Below are 20085 nucleotides of genomic sequence, written 5' to 3'. Positions count from 1 at the left end.
AGCAAGTTTCGACAACCACATTGGTTGAATTTTGGCGCCTCAAACGGAAGGAGATTCAAATTCAAAATGATTTGTCCTATCCAAAAGGACACGTAGAAGCCTTAGGGATCGAGGGTCATGCAAACGAAGAACGTGGCATTCCGTTAGGAAAAGGCCGTTAGGTTTGAAGTATTATAAATTAGAATCTTAGCGTTAGATTTTAGTGTGTTCAAATCTGTATAAAACTCAATCATACTCAAAGTATCAAAGTGTATTGAGAAACGAGTGCTGAGAATGTACGTATGAACTACCAATTTATGTTAATAGAATTGCATTACCTTTTATCAGTTTACATTTATCTTCAGTAAAACCTTTTATTTTTATTTACCCTTGTCAAGTCAGAAATCATGTAACAATCCTGCACTTTATTTTTCTTTTCACCGCATTTCCTTTTCTTACTTACAAATCAACCATAAAACAAACCAAGAATAAACACGATACTAACATTAAAGTCTCGAAACTTAGACCATGTCCGAGGATCAATCTAGTTGATCCTCCGAGTAACCGAAATAGTAATCTTTCTTGAGGACTAGCGTTTGTTTACGAATTTATACTATAAACAAATTGGCACGCCCATGAGACCTGTGTCTAAACTTTGAGTCACAAATTCATTGTTTGTGTTTTATACATCATATTATCTATTTGTTTAACATTATTGTATGAGATTGAGGAGCGGAAAATTAGCCAACATCAACAAACAAATACCTAAAAGAAGATACAATAGGAAGATGGTTAACCCTTTAAGCAAAAATACAGAACATGTCACCCCCGCCCTTTAGGATGAAGCACGATTGCAACGACAACAACCGATGCCATATCAGTTAGTCAGGGCACAACGGCCATTCTTACATCAACTATCTCGACGACAATCCCTTTGGCGACTGTTTCGATGGCCATACCCTCAAACGCGCAAAGTACACTAAATGTTTCTTCTGCAACAATCTAGGGGAAACCTTCGACCCCTAGGCCCCAAGGATTCAATATATCAAGGCCATATACAGTGGGGTTTTCGATTCCTATGCGAGACCCTCTGTATGGCATGCCAACGTCTTTCATGGAATATTTACACAATAGTACTTACACGTACACGAACCCTTTGGCGAAAACCTTTTCTCCTTTACAAGGATTGGGTTCTGGTATTAATCATTCGAATCAAAATATTCGACCACCAGGATTCGCCAACCAGTTGCCTTCGCTCACCATAAATTCATCAGCGATTTTAAGGCAACAAATGGACGTGAGAAACCATGAAATGGCGGGGGTTCTCGCCGAACAATGAATACGATATTAGACCCGTTGATCTAGAAAATGGGGGTTAATTGAACTCAAGTTTTGTTGCTATGAGATATTGTTATATTCTCTTATTTGCCATTGTATTTTGGATATATCATGATAAGTGACCTTAGTGTCCAATGTTTGAACTCATATAACTTATTGATGAGATAATATTGTCATTATGTTGGTAGATGATTATAGTATGAGTTGTAATCGTTGAAATAATTTTGAGAAGAAATATTCTGTCGCGATATGCATATTTGAGAAAATATGAAGTTTAATATGTGTTATAAATATGATCAGGTGTATATTTATATGTGTGTTTTGTTGGTTTTCATGGTTATGGAAACGACATGTGGCACCCTTTATCATATGCATGCTATCTTACTCTGTTATTAGTAGAGAACCATGAAGTTTGCATTTTTTGTACATAGATTAATACTACATAATTTTAGGTGAAGATAATTTTGGTGTTTATATAGATTAAACAAACTCAACAATTAAAACACTTGTGAGCTGGAGTGGACAAGCTTTGCAATCGATTGGGCTAAAGGCCCAAAATTATTATTTTAAATTTGTCTTAAATAATTTTCAAATAAATTCTAAATAGAATTTGTTTTAAATAATGTTCAAAATATATTTATAAGAAAAAATTAATTAAATAAATAAATTTACTAATTAAAAAGTTAACTTAATCAATATTGCCAACTCATTAAAGAATTTTGTTTTGTTTTAACCATCAATGCCATGTATTTAAAATTGGAGGGGGATCAACCAAATCCTAAGTGATGTAAAGTTCAGGGATCAAAAAGCTAATTTTTAAAATGGGAGGACCAAAAATTAAAAATCATTAAAATAAGGGATCAAAAGTGCATTTAAATCTAAAGTTTAATAAAAGAATTTAATGGATATGCAATAAGAAACAAACAATCTGCCAAATTTTCCAAGTCATTTTAAAATATTAGTATGATCCAGCGGGTGTTAGCCTGAAAATTCCAGCTAAGGGAATGTCAAAGCAATCTACGTTGAGAAAATGTTAAGTGTTAAAAAGCTTTTATTGATAAGCTTCGACAAGAACGGCCATATCTACTAAAGTAGTTCGACTTGCATGATGAGAAATGGTTTGGAAGAATTACAAGAACAAATCCATAAGATTAGGATCACGCTCTTCAAAACATGTCCAAAATCTCAAAAAGGGTTTTCGACAGAATGATTGGCTCCGACAAGGTCACTAGTTATTGAGGACTTAGTTATCTCCTAAGTCTAACATTTAGTTAAGTGAAAGGATGTTTCAACTAGGGTAAATCATATATTCTTGAAAGCAGTTATTTACTTGAGTAGTTACGAACATGGGATAGTGGTTTTCCATCATTGCAAGTTCTAAAGACGTGAAATCACTTCAGAAGATTGAAATTCCATGTTTTTGATACGTGTCCTTGTCCTAGGAACAAATTATCATAGACATTTGCCTTTAGATTAGCATACTCATGTATTGTTATCATGGTTGCGAAATTCATATATCTCTCTATAGAACTGGAGTACCCGAGTCAAAGGGTGAAACAATTTGTAAGGAACATGTATAATTATGCGTCCCTTTCCCTCACAGTTTGTATGTTTCCTTAATTGACACACTTTGCTTTAATGTCATTTACTGCATCTTCTATTTGATGTCGTTTATTATACTTTTCGTTCATTACTTGTATCCAAGCTTTTTCGTTAATAAAGTTAGTGTCTATTTTGTCTTCATACAAACACTTACGTTCAATTCGCAAACACTTTTCCTCGTACATTTATTTTGCACATATTTCTCCCGAGATTTTCGAGTTAATTTCACAATCAAACTACACTCGTGATTGTTTGCTAAAAACACCTGCAAAAAAATTGCCACGCCCAATGGGACCTTTTATGTAGATTTTCAAACTTAAACGAGAAAGTGTTCCATTTTTATATTATTTTCATTTTTCATGAAAACATTTTCAACGTCTATATGTTTATGCGTTTGAGAAGTGGTAGGACTCTGGCTGAAATGGTTCCTCCAAATGAAACTCCCATTCTCCGAAATGATCCCGTAGACACATAACCACCGGTTGTAACACCCTTTTTCTAACCCCAAAGTATAAAAACTATTCACAGAGTGTTAATATGCATATAATAAAAAGGGCGTCACATGTTATTTTCACCGCAATGAAAACCTAGAACAACATACAAAACATGCACTACTCATATTGTAACAAAATTTGACACTTCATGCTTTCATATATAATGCATATTGCACGCAGAAGAATAAACACAACTCAAACAATTTCAATGAATATATCCCATACTATATTCATCTACCAATTCAAAATAACATAATCACTATGCTATATGAAATCCAAGATCTAGGCAACATAGCCTTTAACAACATATCCAAATAATCATGTCAAATACGAAAAAGATAACAATATCCAAATAACCAAAACATGAGTTCAAATAAACCCTCCTAAGTGTTACATGAGCAGAGAATTGGAATCTCTACCTAATCAAAGGATAAACCCAAGCTCCTCGGCTAAATCCTCGGATAAGCTCACTATTCGTCGGAACCTGCACGATGTCACGATGAACATCATTCAAATAGAAGGGTGAGAATTCAAATTATTATAGATAAACATAATAATGGGAAATGCAAAACACAACAAGAATACATTTCACAAATTCATCACTCTTCTCAAAACATGCATTCATATACCATATATCAAGGTTAACATGTTTAGCTCATTCGACTAAGTTCCATAATTCGAATAATCATATCCAATTACCAAAACCAACAATTGTAATCCAAAAATGAAATACCATCAAGTATAAAATATCAAATCACAAACATCCACATATATACATATATCACTAATATACATATATTCACGACTACAATCCCATATGTTTCAATCACATATATTGAAGGATAGAAAAACACTTAGAAAGGGGGGGTTTGAATAAGTGTAGCTTTAAAACTTGTAAGATAAAAACAATTTGCACAATGATTTTTATCCTGGTTCGTTGTTAACTAAACTACTCCAGTCCACCCCCTTGGAGTGATTTACCTCACCTGAGGATTTAATCCACTAATCACACAAGATTACAATGATTTTCCACTTAGACAACTTCTAAGTCTTCTAGAGTATACTGATCATAACCTGATCACTCTAGGAACAATCTGCTTAGATACCCTCTAAGACTTTCTAGAGTATACTGATCAATAACCTGATCACTCTAGTTCTTACAACTTAATGTAAACAAATTCTAATAGTTACAATACTTCTTATAAAGCTATTATCACAACTGTGATTTTCTCTTAAGTTTAAGCTTAATCTCACTAATATATTACAACAACAATGTAGTGAGTTTGATGAAGTTTGAGAGCTTTTGATTTGAACATCGTTTCAGCGTTTTTGCATAAAGTCTTGTATTCAGCTTCTCATCAGAACTTCAATATATAGGCGTTTGAGAAGATGACCGTTGGGAGCATTTAATGCTTTGCGTAATCCGTACAGCATTGCATTTAATGTTTCACTCTTTTGTCAACTACCTCGAGCCTTGCTTTTGCTGTGTCTACTGACGTTGCCTTTAATAGCTTTCAACGTTCCTTTTGTCAGTCAGCGTAGCCTGCCAGCTAGTACTTGCTTCTGATCTGATGTTTGTGTAAACAACGTTTGAATATCATCAGAGTCAAACAGCTTGGTGTTGAGCATCTTCTTATCTTCTGACCTTGAAGTGCTTCTGAGCGTGATACCATGAGAACTTCAGTGCTTCTTCTTCTGATCTCAAGTCCTTCTGATGCTTCCATAGACCATGTTCTGATTCTGCTTGACCATCTTCTGATGTCTTGCCAAACCATGTTCTTATGTTGCATACTGAACCTTCTGAGTCAGTGCTTCTTGCGCTGATTTTGTGCATACTCTTGATATAATTCCTGAAATGGAAATTGCATAGTATTAGAGTACCACATTATCTCATACAAAATTCATATACATTGTTATCATCAAAACTAAGAATATTGATCAGAACAAATATTGTTCTAACAATCTCCCCCTTTTTGATGATGACAAAAACATATATAAATGATATGAATTTGCAATCAGAATATCAGACGGCTAAAGACAATTACACAGCTATAGCATATGCATATAAACATAGTGTGTGAATATGTCTCCCCCTGAGATTAACAATCTCCCCCCTGAGATAAATAATCTCCCCCTGAAATAAATACTGGAAGAAATTTATAAATAAAGGACTTCGTTGAGTATTTTCCATTTCAGTTGAGACGATCACATATGCTTAGATCTTCAGAACATTCATAGCTTTTGATTCTTGCTTCCATAGGACAGCTTCAGAGCTTGAATTTCTTCTTGAATCATTGCATGCTAGATTGTATCAGAACATTGTTGAATGTACCAGAGCATCATCAGAGCATCTCTACATCCTGAAATCTTACAGAACAAACTAAACTACAAAAGTCAGAGCATGAATGAATCAGAACATAATATACGTATCAGAACATATAATATGTATCAGAGCAAAAACAATAATGTTTCAGAGCATATTTAAAACTAAAACATGCGTCAGAACATATAAGGAATAAGAATGTGTTAGAGCATATTCTATCATCAGAATATCATAAAATTCTTCCTTCTTGCTTCTGATCTTGAAGCTTCTCAGCACTCAGCTTGCTTCGAATTTCCATGAGCTTGTTTCTATACAGAATTGCTCTTCCCCATGTCTTTGCTTCTCATGTTAATCTCTTAAGAATATCTTCACTTCCTGCAAAACACTCAAAGACATAGAACTTGCACATTCTGTTAGAAATGTGGAGACTTTCTCCCAGCAACTGATAATATAAATCAGATCATTTATCACATTTTCTCCCCCTTTTTGTCATAACATCAAAAACACAAAAGATTCAGATGAAAAACAAAACAAAATGAGAGAAAAGAAGATAATTTTCATTGATAGCAAAAGAGAATTATCAGAAGGTACAAGGAAGATGCATAGAAGACAGATGCAAGAAATAAAGAGACAACTAAGACACAAAGACTAAGACGACCCTAGCTTAGACATAATCTTGGCCAGCATGTCATGAATCCCAGCATTGCTCTCAGTCTGCCTCTCCATGAAAGCGCGGAACTCAGCATTGGTGTCTTCTTGCTTATCCATACGAGAAGCTAGCTCAGCTTGGTTCTTATGAATAGCCTCTAGAGTCTTCGCCAGAAGAGAGGGTTCACCAGAAGAAGCTTCACAACTTTTGTCCAGAGGGACAACATTCTCAACTGCAGCTTCCATTGTGAGATCATCATCTTGATTTTCCTCAACAGGAATAGACTCAGCAGGATGATCTTCAGCATCAGCTTCTCTCATATGAGCATCTTCTTCATACTCAGGAGTAGGAAGATCAGAATCTCCATTCTCAAGATCTTGAAGAATGGCAGTAAGATTCCTTGGAGCAGAAGGACCTTCAACTTCTGGCGGGTCAACAACTTCTGGAATGACCAAATTGGGGTCTTCCTCAGAAGGATTTTCCCTCAGAAAGTCAAACAATGACTTGAAGTCTCCAGTCAGAACTGGATACTTAGGTCTCCAGACCACAATATCCCTGCAAGGATTGTCCAGCAGCTCATCAACAAACATCTTCTCCTCAAGAACTCTCCTGTTTCTGATAGGATGAAAATATTTTCCATCATCAACTTCAAGGAGATATCCAGCATAACCAGGGGCAACAGCCACTAGTCTCTTCTGAACATCCATAGCTCCCACCTGAAAATCTTGGCGAAAGCTTCTCCAGAGGTTTCTTGTAGAAACATCATCAAGATCATTGAAGAAGGCATCCTTCAAGAGATCCAGCCTACTGATAACTTCATTTCTGAACAGCTCCAGGTAAATATGAGGTTCAGGTTTAGGAGGATTGAAGGTGAATTTGTAGTCAGGGTAGAGAAGGCAGTATGGGTTGGATTTTCTGGTAGGAAAGGGATGGAATAGAGAAGGTGGAGGTGCTGTGGTTGAAGAAGATGGAATATCTGTGGAGATGGTTGATGAGGATGATATATCAGTGGGGAGGGTTGATGAGGATGGGATATCAGAAGGAGTTGGGGGATAGTTATTTAGTGGAGTGGGATTCAAAACAGGTGTAGAAAGAGATGGTTGAGAAGGATTTGGAATGGTGAAGGTGTTTTGAGGTTCAGAAGGAGAAGGTTGGATAGAAGATTGAGGTTCAGAAGGAGGTGGTTGGTATACTTGCCTGGGAAAATTTGTAGTTCTTACAGTATGGAAAGATTCCCTGATGCGCTGGTCTTGAAATTCCTTAGAATTTACTTTGACAGGATCAAAAGTGACCCTTTGCTTCTTGGCTTTCTTGACTTCTTCTTCTTGAGCCTTTCTTTTTAGCCTTGCTTCTTGCTTCTTCTAATCCTTCTTCTGAAGGTCAGCCAGAGAAGGAAGCACTCTTCCACGAATCCACGCAGGATCAACAGAAGACTGAGTTCTTACAGAAGCTTCCAAATAGTGCTTAACAGCCTTGTGAAGTTCTGCTTGGAACAAGGTATCAAAGCCTTCAACTGGAATTCTTCTGGTCAGAATAGCTGAGGAGATTACAGGAACCGAAGTTACCTTCATGATAAGTTCTAGTCTTAACAGATCAAAAGCATTGATGACATGCCCTTGAATGGCTCCAAAGAATTTGGACGTTCCAATAGTCCTTAGAGAGTCCATCAAATCACTTTCTATCAGAATGTCTGAGATCATTCTGGCGAAAGGAATAGTATTTCTTTGAAGATGAGGATACTTCTCACGTTCTTCATCTCTTGACTCTTCAATAGCCATCTTTAGATTCTGAAACTGAATGTTGGAGATGTTCAGTTCAATCCTTCTTCCAATGGAGAAGAGAGTGTATTTGTGATCAGGACTGATGTACGAGGAGGATAATGATCTTCTTCTATGATGAAGAGATCCCAGAATGATTTCATCCCAGACTTGATAGAATGCCCTCAAAGTACCCGTTTTGTGAGATTGAATACCAGTAGCATAAGATATTTGTCCTTCAACCTGTGGCCAACTAACTCTGGCAGGAAGTGGACCAGTACACCCTTCTTCATCATCCAGGTTGTACAGTTTCCTTATCAATTTCTCAGTAACCACAACTTCATGCCCTAACACGAAGGAGATGATTGCAGTTGGAGTAACCGTTGCATGAGCCCAGAAATCTTTTACAAGAGCTAGATAAATTGGTCCAGCCAATCTATCAAGGTAGTTTGACCATCCTTGTGCCATTGTCTTTGCTTCCGGTTTGAAACCATGTGTTCTCAGATTTTCAAAGTCCACTGAGGACTCACAAAGAACTTCCATCTCTGCAGTAGGAATGGAACAGGTCTTCAATGGAGCAAAACCACGCTTGCTCAGAACCAGTTGAGTAGAAGATATTTCTGCTTGGTTTGAGGAACTTGACGAAGGATTCATGATGAAATGCTAAGGTTCAGACACAACTAGGGTTTATGCGATGAATGCAAAAAGAGAGAGACGAATGAAGAGAGAGAGTGAAAAGAGTAAAATGAAGATGAAGAGAGATATTTAAAAGATTGAATAAACGAAAATAATAAATGCAGTATGGTTTAAGTGAAATGATTACAGAAAAACATGACATCAATTTGCATTTAATGAGATATGACGTTAGGAGAGATAAAGTGACAAAATGAAATGATTTGCACAGTAACCTAGGGCGGCGTCTCCTCAACTGCACGCATGCTTGTCCAGAAATAGTAAACACGTGTTCATTTTCTGGAAAACTGGTGACAGCTGTTTTACTTTAAAAGAGATTCTGAATCAACTTAGATAATGAATCGTTAGTAATAACAGAATCAAAACTTCTAATTGATCATTATCAGAACTTCTTATATGCACATAATCCCAACACATTTCAAAATTTAACCATACATAAGATCTTCTCATCTTCTCATTCTGGGCATAAGTCCATACCGATATTCTTCAGAATGAACTTAAACCTATCTTCAGCAAGGGGTTTCGTAAAGATATCAGCCCATTGATGGTCTGTATCCACAAAGTTTAAAGAGAGAACACCCTTCTGAACATAGTCCCTAATGAAATGATGTTTAATCTCAATATGTTTAGCTTTGGAATGTAAGATAGGATTCTTAGATAAACATATGGCAGAAGTATTATCACAGAAGATAGGAATGTTACTCTCATATATTTGATAATCTTCTAGATGACTCTTCATCCAGAGCATTTGTGTGCTACAACCAGCAGCAGCAACATATTCTGCTTCTGTTGTTGAGAGGGCAATGGTAGCTTGCTTCTTGCTGTACCAGGAGATCAGATGACTTCCTAGAAGTTGACAACTTCCAGAAGTACTCTTCCTTTCAATTCTGTCTCCAGCATAGTCAGCATCGTAAAATCCTACTAAGTTGTATTCTTTAGATCTTCTGTAGACTAAACCAACATTAGTAGTGCCTTTCAGATACCTCAGAATTCTCTTAACAGCAGTTAAGTGAGATTCTCTAGGATCTGATTGGAATCTAGCGCACAAACAAACACTGAATAGAATGTCAGGTCTAGAAGCAGTTAAATATAGAAGAGATCCAATCATACCTCTGTACAACTTCTGATCTACCTTCTTACTTACCTCATCCTTACCTAGAACACACGTTGGATGCATAGGAGTTTTGGCTTCTTTGCTTTCAGAATGATTAAACTTCTTCAGAAGTTATTTCACATACTTCGTTTGATGAACATAAGTTCCATCAGAAGTTTGATTGATTTGAATCCTAAGAAAATACTTTAGTTCACCCATCATACTCATTTCAAATTCAGACTGCATACACTTAGCAAACTCCTTTCCAAGTGAAGCATTAGATGTTCCAAAAATAATATCATCAACATAGATTTGACAAATTAAAATGTCCTTCTTAGATGTTTTACAGAAGAGAGTCGTATCCACTTGTCCTCTAGTGAAACCATTGTCCAGAAGGAAAGAACTTAATCTTTCGTACCAAGCTGTAGGAGCTTGCTTCAATCCATACAATGATTTCTTAAGTTTGAAAACATGTTCTGGAGACTTAGAGTCTTCAAAACCAGGAGGTTGGTGGACATAGACTTCCTCATCTATATAACCATTTAAGAAGGCACTCTTAACATCCATCTGATATAGAGTGATGTTATGTTGAGTGGCAAAAGAAATTAATAAGCGAATAGATTCTAACCTGGCCACTGGTGCAAAGGTTTCTGTATAGTCAATTCCTTCTTGTTGACTATAACCCTGAGCCACCAGTCTGGCTTTGTTTCTTACCACTTCTCCCTTCTCACTAAGCTTGTTTCTGAAAACCCACTTTGTACCAATGATGTTGAATCCTTTTGGTCTAGGAACCAAATCCCATACATCATTCCTTGTAAACTGATTTAGTTCTTCTTGCATGGCAATTATCCAGTCTGGATCTTCTAGAGCTTGATCAATAGAAGTTGGCTCGATCAAAGAAACAATACCTAATTGACATTCTCCATTGTTCTTAAGGAATGCTCTGGTTCTGATAGGATCATCTTTCTTTCCAAGGATTACATCTTCTGAGTGAGCTGAGGTGAGTCTAGAAGATCTTCTGACTGTTGGCTCTTCAGAACTTCTGAGATTCTCTAAAGATGCAGCAACTTGATCTTCTGATTCCTTACTTCTGAGATTTTCAGCTTCTGAGACTTTGCTTATTGGTTCTACAGCTTCTGATATATCAATATCTATATCTGCAAAATTCTCAAACTGCTTTGGCTTTTTAAGACCAAGCTTATCATCAAATCTGATATTGATTGATTCTTCTACAACCAATGTTTCAGTATTGTATACTCTGTAGCCTTTAGAGCGTTCAGAATATCCAAGAAGGAAACATTTTTGTGCCTTAGAATCAAACTTACCAAGATGATCTTTAGTATTCAGAATGAAACAGACACATCCAAAAGGATGCAAATATGAAATGTTGGGCTTTCTGTTCTTCCACAATTCATAAGGAGTCTTATTTAGAATAGGTCTTATAGAGATTCTATTCTGAATATAACATGCAGTGTTTATTGCTTCTGCCCAGAAGTGCTTAGCCATATTGGTTTCATTGATCATGGTTCCGGCCATTTCTTGTAGAGTCCTATTCTTTCGCTCTACAACTCCATTTTGCTGTGGAGTTCTAGGGCAAGAGAAATCATGGGCAATACCATTTTCTTTGAAGAACTCCTCAAAGAATCTGTTCTCAAATTCACCACCATGATCACTTCTGACCTTTATGATTTTGCACTCCTTCTCAGATTGAATCTGAGTGCAGAATTCAAAGAACACTGAATGAGACTCATCCTTGTGTTTTAAGAACTTTACCCATGTCCAGCGACTATAATCATCTACGATGACTAATCCATATTTCTTCCCTCTGACAGATGCTGTTTTGAATGGTCCAAACAGATCAATGTGTAGAAGTTCTAACGGCCTTGAGGAAGAGACAACATTCTTAGATTTGAATGCAGGTTTGGAGAACTTGCCCTTCTGACATGCTTCACAAAGAGCATCTGATTTGTATTTCAGATTTGGGAGTCCTCTGACCAGATTTAGTTTGTTAATCTGAGAAATATTTCTCAAACTAGCATGTCCTAATCTTCTGTGCCAGACCCATTGCTCTTCAGAAACAGACATAAGGCAAGTCACCTTCTGCTTCTCAAGATCTGAAAGATCAATCTTATAAATGTCATAACCATTGTCACTTAATTGACTTATGGACAATAAGTTATGCGCTAATCCTTCTACAAGAAGTACATTCGTTATGGAAGGAGAGTTACCAATACTTATGGTTCCAGAGCCAATAATCTTGCCCTTCTGATCTCCTCCAAACTTGACTTCTCCACCAGATTTAAGCACCAGGTCTTGGAACATATACCTTCTTCCCGTCATGTGTCGCGAGCACCCAGAGTCCAGGTACCATGACATTTTGTGCTTTGTCTTCTTTGCTGCTAAGGATATCTGCAACAGAAATTATCTTCTCCTTAGGTACCCACAGTTTCTTGGGTCCTTTCTTGTTAGTTTTCCTCAAGTTCTGATTGAACTTGGGTTTAGCATGATAAGTAACAGGAGGAACAACATGGTATTCTTTAGGTTTGGCAGTTTGATATTTTTTAGGTTGTGTCACATGCTTCTTGGTGTGTGAAGTGTTAAAACTTTTGGCATGTGAAGTGAGCCTATTATCATGTGAGTGGCCATATTTGAACTGATCATACAATGGCTTGTATGTGATTTTCAAATCATCAACAGGTTCAAATTTTTGTGAGGTATCACCCTCATAGCCAACGCCAATCCTTTTGTTTCCAGAAACACCATATATCATAGAAGCAAGATGACTTCTGCCAATACTTCTAGATAGGAACTTTCTGAAGCTCGAGTCATATTCTTTCAGAATATGATTGAGACTAGGAATGGATTTTTCTGATTCAGAAGGAGATCCAATATCTTTGGATAATTTTAAAACTTTTTCCTTCAGTTCAGAATTTTCCACTTCCAGCTTCTTGGTTTCAAATTCAAATAGCTTTTTCAGCTTTTTGTATTTGATACTAAGATGAGCCTTGAGTTCCAGAAGTTCAGTTAAACTGGAAACTAACTCTTCTCTAGATAGTTCAGAAAATACCTCTTCAGAATCTGATTCTGATGTAAATTCTGATCCGTCATCCACTGTGGCCATCAGTGCAAGGTTTGCCTGCTCACCTTCAGAGTCTGATTCTGATTCTGAATCATCCCATGTTGCCATAAGACCTTTCTTCTTATGAAACTTCTTCTTGGGATTCTCCTTCTGAAGTTTTGGACATTCATTCTTGAAGTGTCCAGGCTCATTGCACTCATAGCAGATGACCTTTTTCTTGTCAGATCTTCTGCCTCCAGAAGATTCTCCTCTTTCAGGTTTCTTTGAACTTCTGAAGCTCTTGAACTTCCTTTGCTTGCTCTTCCAGAGATGGTTTACCCTTTTGGAGATCATGGACAGTTCATCTTCTTCTTCTTCTGATTCTGATTCTTCAGAATCTACTTCTTCAGCCTGAAAAGCGTTAGTGCATTTTTTATAATTAGATTTTAATGCAATAGACTTACCTTTCTTCTGAGGCTCATTTGCATCCAGCTCTATCTCATGGCTTCTCAAGGCACTGATTAGCTCTTCCAAAGAGACTTCATTCAGATTCTTTGCTATCTTGAATGCAGTCACCATTAGACCCCATCTTCTGGGCAAGCTTCTGATGATCTTCTTTACATGATCAGCCTTGGTGTAGCCTTTGTCCAGAACTCTTAATCCAACAGTTAGCGTTTGAAATCTTGAAAATATCTTCTCAATATTTTCATCGTCCTCCATCTTGAAGGCTTCATATTTCTAGATTAAGGCAAGAGCTTTGGTCTCCTTGACTTGAGCATTTCCTTCATGGGTCATTTTCAATGACTCATATATATCATAGGCAGTTTCCCTGTTAGATATCTTCTCATACTCAGCATGAGAGATAGCATTCAGCAAAACAGTCCTACATTTATGATGATTTTTGAATAGCTTCTTTTGATCATCATTCATTTCTTGTCTTGTAAGCCTTACGCCAGTAGCTTTCACTGGATGTTTGTAACCATCCATCAGTAGATCCCATAAGTCACCATCTAGACCAAGAAAGTAACTTTCAAGTTTATCTTTCCAGTATTCAAAGTTTTCACCATCAAATACTGGTGGTCTAGTTTAACCATTGTTACCATTTCCATTGTATTGCTCCGCAGAGCCAGATGTAGATGTATTTGTTGGATCTTCACCAGCCATCTTGACTTAAGCGTTTTTCTCTTCCTGAATCTTTTCTAAACACGGTTAAGTGCTTGCACCTTAGAATCGGCGCTCTGATGCCAATTGAAGGATAGAAAAACACTTAGAAAGGGGGGGTTGAATAAGTGTAGCTTTAAAACTTGTAAGATAAAAAAAATTTGCACAATGATTTTTATCCTGGTTTGTTGTTAACTAAACTACTCCAGTCCACCCCCTTGGAGTGATTTACCTCACCTGAGGATTTAATCCACTAATCACACAAGATTACAATGGTTTTCCACTTAGACAACTTCTAAGTCTTCTAGAGTATACTGATCACAACCTGATCACTCTAGGAACAATCTGCTTAGATACCCTCTAAGACTTTCTATAGTATACTGATCAACAACCTGACCACTCTAGTTCTTACAACTTAATGTAAACAAATTCTAAGAGTTACAATTCTTCTTATAAAGCTATTATCACAACTGTGATTTTCTCTTAAGTTTAAGCTTAATCTCACTAATATATTACAACAACAATGTAGTGAGTTTGATGAAGTTTGAGAGCTTTTGATTTGAACAGCGTTTCAGCGTTTTTGCATAAAGTCTTGTATTCATCTTCTCATCAGAACTTCAATATATAGGCATTTGAGAAGATGACCGTTGGGAGCATTTAATGCTTTGCGTAATCTGTACAGCATTGCATTTAATGTTTCACTCTTTTGTCAACTACCTTGAGCCTTGCTTTCGCTGTGTCTACTGACGTTGCCTTTAATAGCTTTCAACGTTCCTTTTATCAGTCAGCGTAGCCTGCCAGCTAGTACTTGCTTCTGATCTGATGTTTGTGTAAACAACGTTTGAATATCATCAGAGTCAAACAGCTTGGTGCAGAGCATCTTCTTGTCTTCTGACCTTGAAGTGCTTCTGAGCGTGATACCATGAGAACTTCAGTGCTTCTGCTTCTGATCTCAAGTCCTTCTGATGCTTCCATAGACCATGTTCTAATTCTGCTTGACCATCTTCTGATGTCTTGCCAGACCATGTTCTGATGTTGCATACTGAACCTTCTGAGTCAGTGCATCTTGCGCTGATTTTGTGCATACTCTTTATATAATTCCTGAAATGGAAATTGCATAGTATTAGAGTACCACATTATCTCATACAAAATTCATATACATTGTTATCATCAAAACTAAGAATATTGATCAGAACAAATCTTGTTCTAACATATATCACATCCACAACGCTTTCAACAATTCATGTCAAATGATTCACCAAATCCACATATAAGCATATCAACAAAAACTCGTATCCACATATTCATATCACATGATCACACACCACAACAATTCACACCGACACGTACGACTCAAGTGTGACTCTATGCAATATGCATGTGGATCCATCCGTTATCATTTCCAGCAAGCCGATTGTCCATCTCTCGAACTAGATAACCACCTCAAAGACCCATACTCGTTAAGCTTTCAAACCCCATACTCTTTAGGTTTAAGACAAGCAAATAATCTCCACGAGATTACCCGACATTGCCTCTTTCAAAGACTCATGCTAGTGTAAGTGTGCAACAAACAAGACTTATGCAAATAAGATGATTCTCAACTTCTTAAACTATATAACCACATCTTTCTAACATTGCATCACATTACACCGCATGATTTCAAACCAATCATCAAATCATCAATTAGCACTTAGAAATTCAATCACACATATCATGGATATCATATATCATACATACCAACAAATGTCATCCACAATTCATCGACTCATAACTCACATATACATAATTACATGTTATTCACACAACAACATCATAATTAATTAAATAAGTGCCAACCAATCCTATCCTATCATATAGATAATTACATTGGCTTCCTAACACTTCGAATGATGCATAAAACAAAGTTACCGATCAAAAGTTATGACATTTAGAAGTTTTATAAAATTCTGCATATCAGGGTTCGCTTAGCGGCCTCCCAATGCGCTTCCCCAGACGTAGATGGGTACTTCCACACCTCTAAACCACTTGTGTAACACCCTATTTTTATTAGATTTTAATTAATTAGGATATTTGATATTTGATAATTGTTTGTGTGTTTTATTTAATAATTCTTGAGTGATAATTATTTAATTGGGTGGTAATATGTGATTTAGCTAATTAATAAATAGTAGAATTATATTAGAAATTAGCTAAATGGGCTTAGTTAAGTGAGAAAGAGTATTGAGTGAGTTAAGCCCAATGGGATAATGAGAGTTAAGAGAGAACTTTGTGTCATAACCTAATTAGAAAGAAAAGAGGAGAAAGATAGAAAGGAGAGAAGAAGAACATAGAAGAGAAGAAGAGGAGATTGGTAGATTTCATCAAGAGGGTGGATTAAGAGTTAAAGGTAAGGGTTAGAATCTAAATTCTTGTAGAATCTATAACTGGGTAATGTTGTATGTGTTAGAAAATGGGATTTCAATTTAGGTATTTTCATAATTCATGAGATTTGTGTTATTTGATGTTGTTTATGCTTAGAACTGGTAGAAATAAAATGTAATAATGATTCCTTACTTGATTCCATGGGTGGGTTTTGATTTATAACATGTTTGATGAGAAGAATGTGAAAACCTAACTTTTGGGATTTGGGTGAAATTCATAGATTTGCACGATTAATGAAGTTTTGATGAATCTAATGATACATATGAGTTATATGTGTGATATGTGTGTGAAAATCGTGTGCAAAGAATGGACTGAACTGTGAATTGAGTGATGGAATGAACAGAGGGAACTGTGCTGATTCACATAGAAAATTCATTCTACGCTGTGTTCGCGACGCGAACTGAATGAATTCTGGGATGACATGGTTCTGCCTTATACTTCACGGTGTGCACATGTGGATACGGCGCGAACTGAGTGAATTTTTTTTAAATATATTGTTTCTGTCTGGTACTTGGCGGCGCGACCATTGCTTGGCGGCGCGAACTGTGTTCAAAAATATTTTCTTGTTTGTTTAAGACTTGACTTGCATACCTATTACTTCTATATGTTCACAATGTGTTATTAATTGATTAATTAATATGTGTGAGGTATAATTGGATGTATTATGTAATTGATTGCTAAATGATAATTGTGTTCAGATTGGATTGAATGGCATGTTGTGTAATGTTGTGGAAAGTTGTGAAGATGTGATTGTGTAGTTTAAGAGATAGAGAGATCGTCTTAAATGCATGAGTCTTGTTTTGTTGCACACGTACACAAGCATGAGTCTTTGAAAGTGGCAACGTTGGGTAATCTCGCGAAGGTTATTTACTTGTCCCAAACCTAACGAGTATGGGGTTTGAAAGCTTAACGAGTATGGGGCTTTGATGTGGTTATCTAGTCTAGAGAGGATGACAATCGGCAAGATCGGAAATGATAACGGAGGGATCCACATGCATGTCTCATAGAGTCACACTCGAGTCGCACGTGTCGGTGTGAAATGTTGTTCTGTGTGATTATGTGATATGAATGTATGGATGTGAATTTGATTTATATGCATATATATATATATATATATATATATATATATACGTGTGTGTGTGAAATGATGGATCATATGATATGAATTAGAGAAGGTAATGTGAGTGTGATATATGTGAATAATACATATTTGATGTGGAATGTGAAATATATATGTGTATGAGTGATATATGTGTAAATGTGTAATTCATTGATATACGATGTTGCGAATTTGATTGTGATACATAATTGTACTAAACATGTTGACTTTATATTGAGGATCAATGTATGTTTTGAGAAGAGTGATGAATTGTGAAATGTATGCTTATGTATGTTGCATTTACCATTATTATATTTTCTATTTAGAATTTAAATTCCCACCCTTCTGTTTGAGTGTTGCCCTTTGTTGGCATCGTGCAGGTTCAGACGAGTAGTTGCTTGATTCATGGTTTCATTGGAGAGCTCCGAGTTTCGTTTTTGATTAGGTAGTGAGTCGATGCTCTGGTTATATAACACTGGGTTAGGATTAGTGTATTGAACTCATTTTTCCATTTGGATTTGTATCTTGATACTACCTTATGATTTCACATGATGTTTATTGTTGTTGTTGGAGGCCTTAGTGCCAAATATTTTGGATATGTTGCTATGTTTCCATTTGGATGATATTGAGACATGATCATGGTATGGGACATGGATCATTTATACAATGTATGAGTATTTGTGATTTCTGCTGTGTATGCATATTTGATTTAAATTATGCCAAGTAAATGTGTTATATTGATGACCAGATGTATCTTATGTAGACGAATGTATTATTTGTTGGTTTTTAAAAGCTTTTAGTTTTTGAAAACTTCGTTGTGACGTCCCTTGTTATATGCATGTTTACTATAAGTAATTGTTTATGATTACAAATTGGGGTATTAGTAAGGGGTGTTACATTAGTGGTATTAGAGCATGGTCGACCAGTTGGCCAGAGTTGTTAATATCTTTATTCCCGTTGTATTAGATTTGTGTATCTGACACGATCGATACTATGTGGTCTGTTTGGTTGTTGTTTGTCGTAGGACAATGGTTGCTGGAAGGAACGATGATGCCATTGCTGATGCATTGAGGATGTTGGCTGGATCTCTTGGTCAAATTCCTCAAGCTAATGCTGGAAATCAGAATGGTGATGATGATGAGTATCGTGCTTTGGGGAAGTTCAAGAGGAACAATCCTCATATCTTTGAGGGAGAGCATGAACCGGATAAAGCTCAAGCTTGGTTGAAGGTGATCGAGAAAATCTTTTGGGTCATGAATTACACCGATGCTCAGAGAGTGCAGTTTGGTACTCACATGTTGGAAAAGGAAGCTGAGTATTGGTGGGGCAATATGGCTCAGAGGTTTGATGAGGAAGGTATTCAGGTTACTTGGGATCGTTTTCGAGATGCATTTTTGGAAAACTATTTTCCGTAAGATTGCCGTGGAAAGAAAGAGGTGGAATTCCTTGAGTTGAAGCAAGGAAATGGTACCGTGGCGGAGTATTCTGCTAGATTTCAAGAGCTTATCAAGTATTGTCCTCACTACAATACTATGAATGCGGAGAGATATAAGTGTTTGAAGTTTGTGAATGTTTTGAGACCTGATATCAAGAAGGCGATTGATTATCAACAGATTACTCGTTTTATGGAGTTGATTAATAAGAGTGGGATTTATGATGAGGATATTAGGTAAAGTGCTTCTCACTACAAAGCTATGAATGAGAAGAAAGGTCAATATCGTGGAAAACCGTATGATAGTAAGAAGAAAGCTGGTTTTGGCAGAAAGCCAAGTGGGGGAGGATCTAGTGCTCCGATCAAGTGCTTCAAATGTGGTGTTAAGGGACATCGTGCTGTTAATTGTTCCAAAGTTAAAGTGACATGTTTCAAGTGTAGCAAGAGTGGTCACAAGGAAAACAAGTGTAGAGGTGGTTCGAAAGTGACTTGTTACAATTGTGGGGAGTAAGGTCACATTAGCACCAAATGTGATAAGCCAAAGAAGGAACAAGCTAAAGGGAAAGTGTTTGCATTGTCTGGAGCGGAGGTTTCTACCGATGATAGGTTAATCCAAGGTACGTGCTTTATTAATGGTACACCTTTGATTGCTATTAATGATACCGGTGCGACACATTCTTTCATTTCTTTGGATTGTGCTAAGAGGTTGAATCTCGTGTTATCTGACATGCGTAGAAGTATGATTATTGATACACCTGCTATGGGTTCTGTTTCTACTTCTTATTTATGTTTGAATTGTCCGTTGAGTATTTTTGGTAAAGATTTTGGGATTGATTTAGTTTGTCTTCCGTTAGAGCAACTTGATGTGATTTTAGGTATGAATTGGTTGGAATTTAATCGTGTGTATATCAACTGTTTTGATAAGACTATTATCTTTCCTGAGATTGGTGTTAGAGAAGATTTGCTTTTGTCTACTAAGCTAGTTG

The sequence above is a fragment of the Vicia villosa genome, linkage group LG4 (genome assembly GCF_029867415.1).
Source record: "Vicia villosa cultivar HV-30 ecotype Madison, WI linkage group LG4, Vvil1.0, whole genome shotgun sequence".
Lineage (NCBI taxonomy): Eukaryota > Viridiplantae > Streptophyta > Magnoliopsida > Fabales > Fabaceae > Vicia > Vicia villosa.
This window is presented reverse-complemented; position numbering follows the sequence as displayed.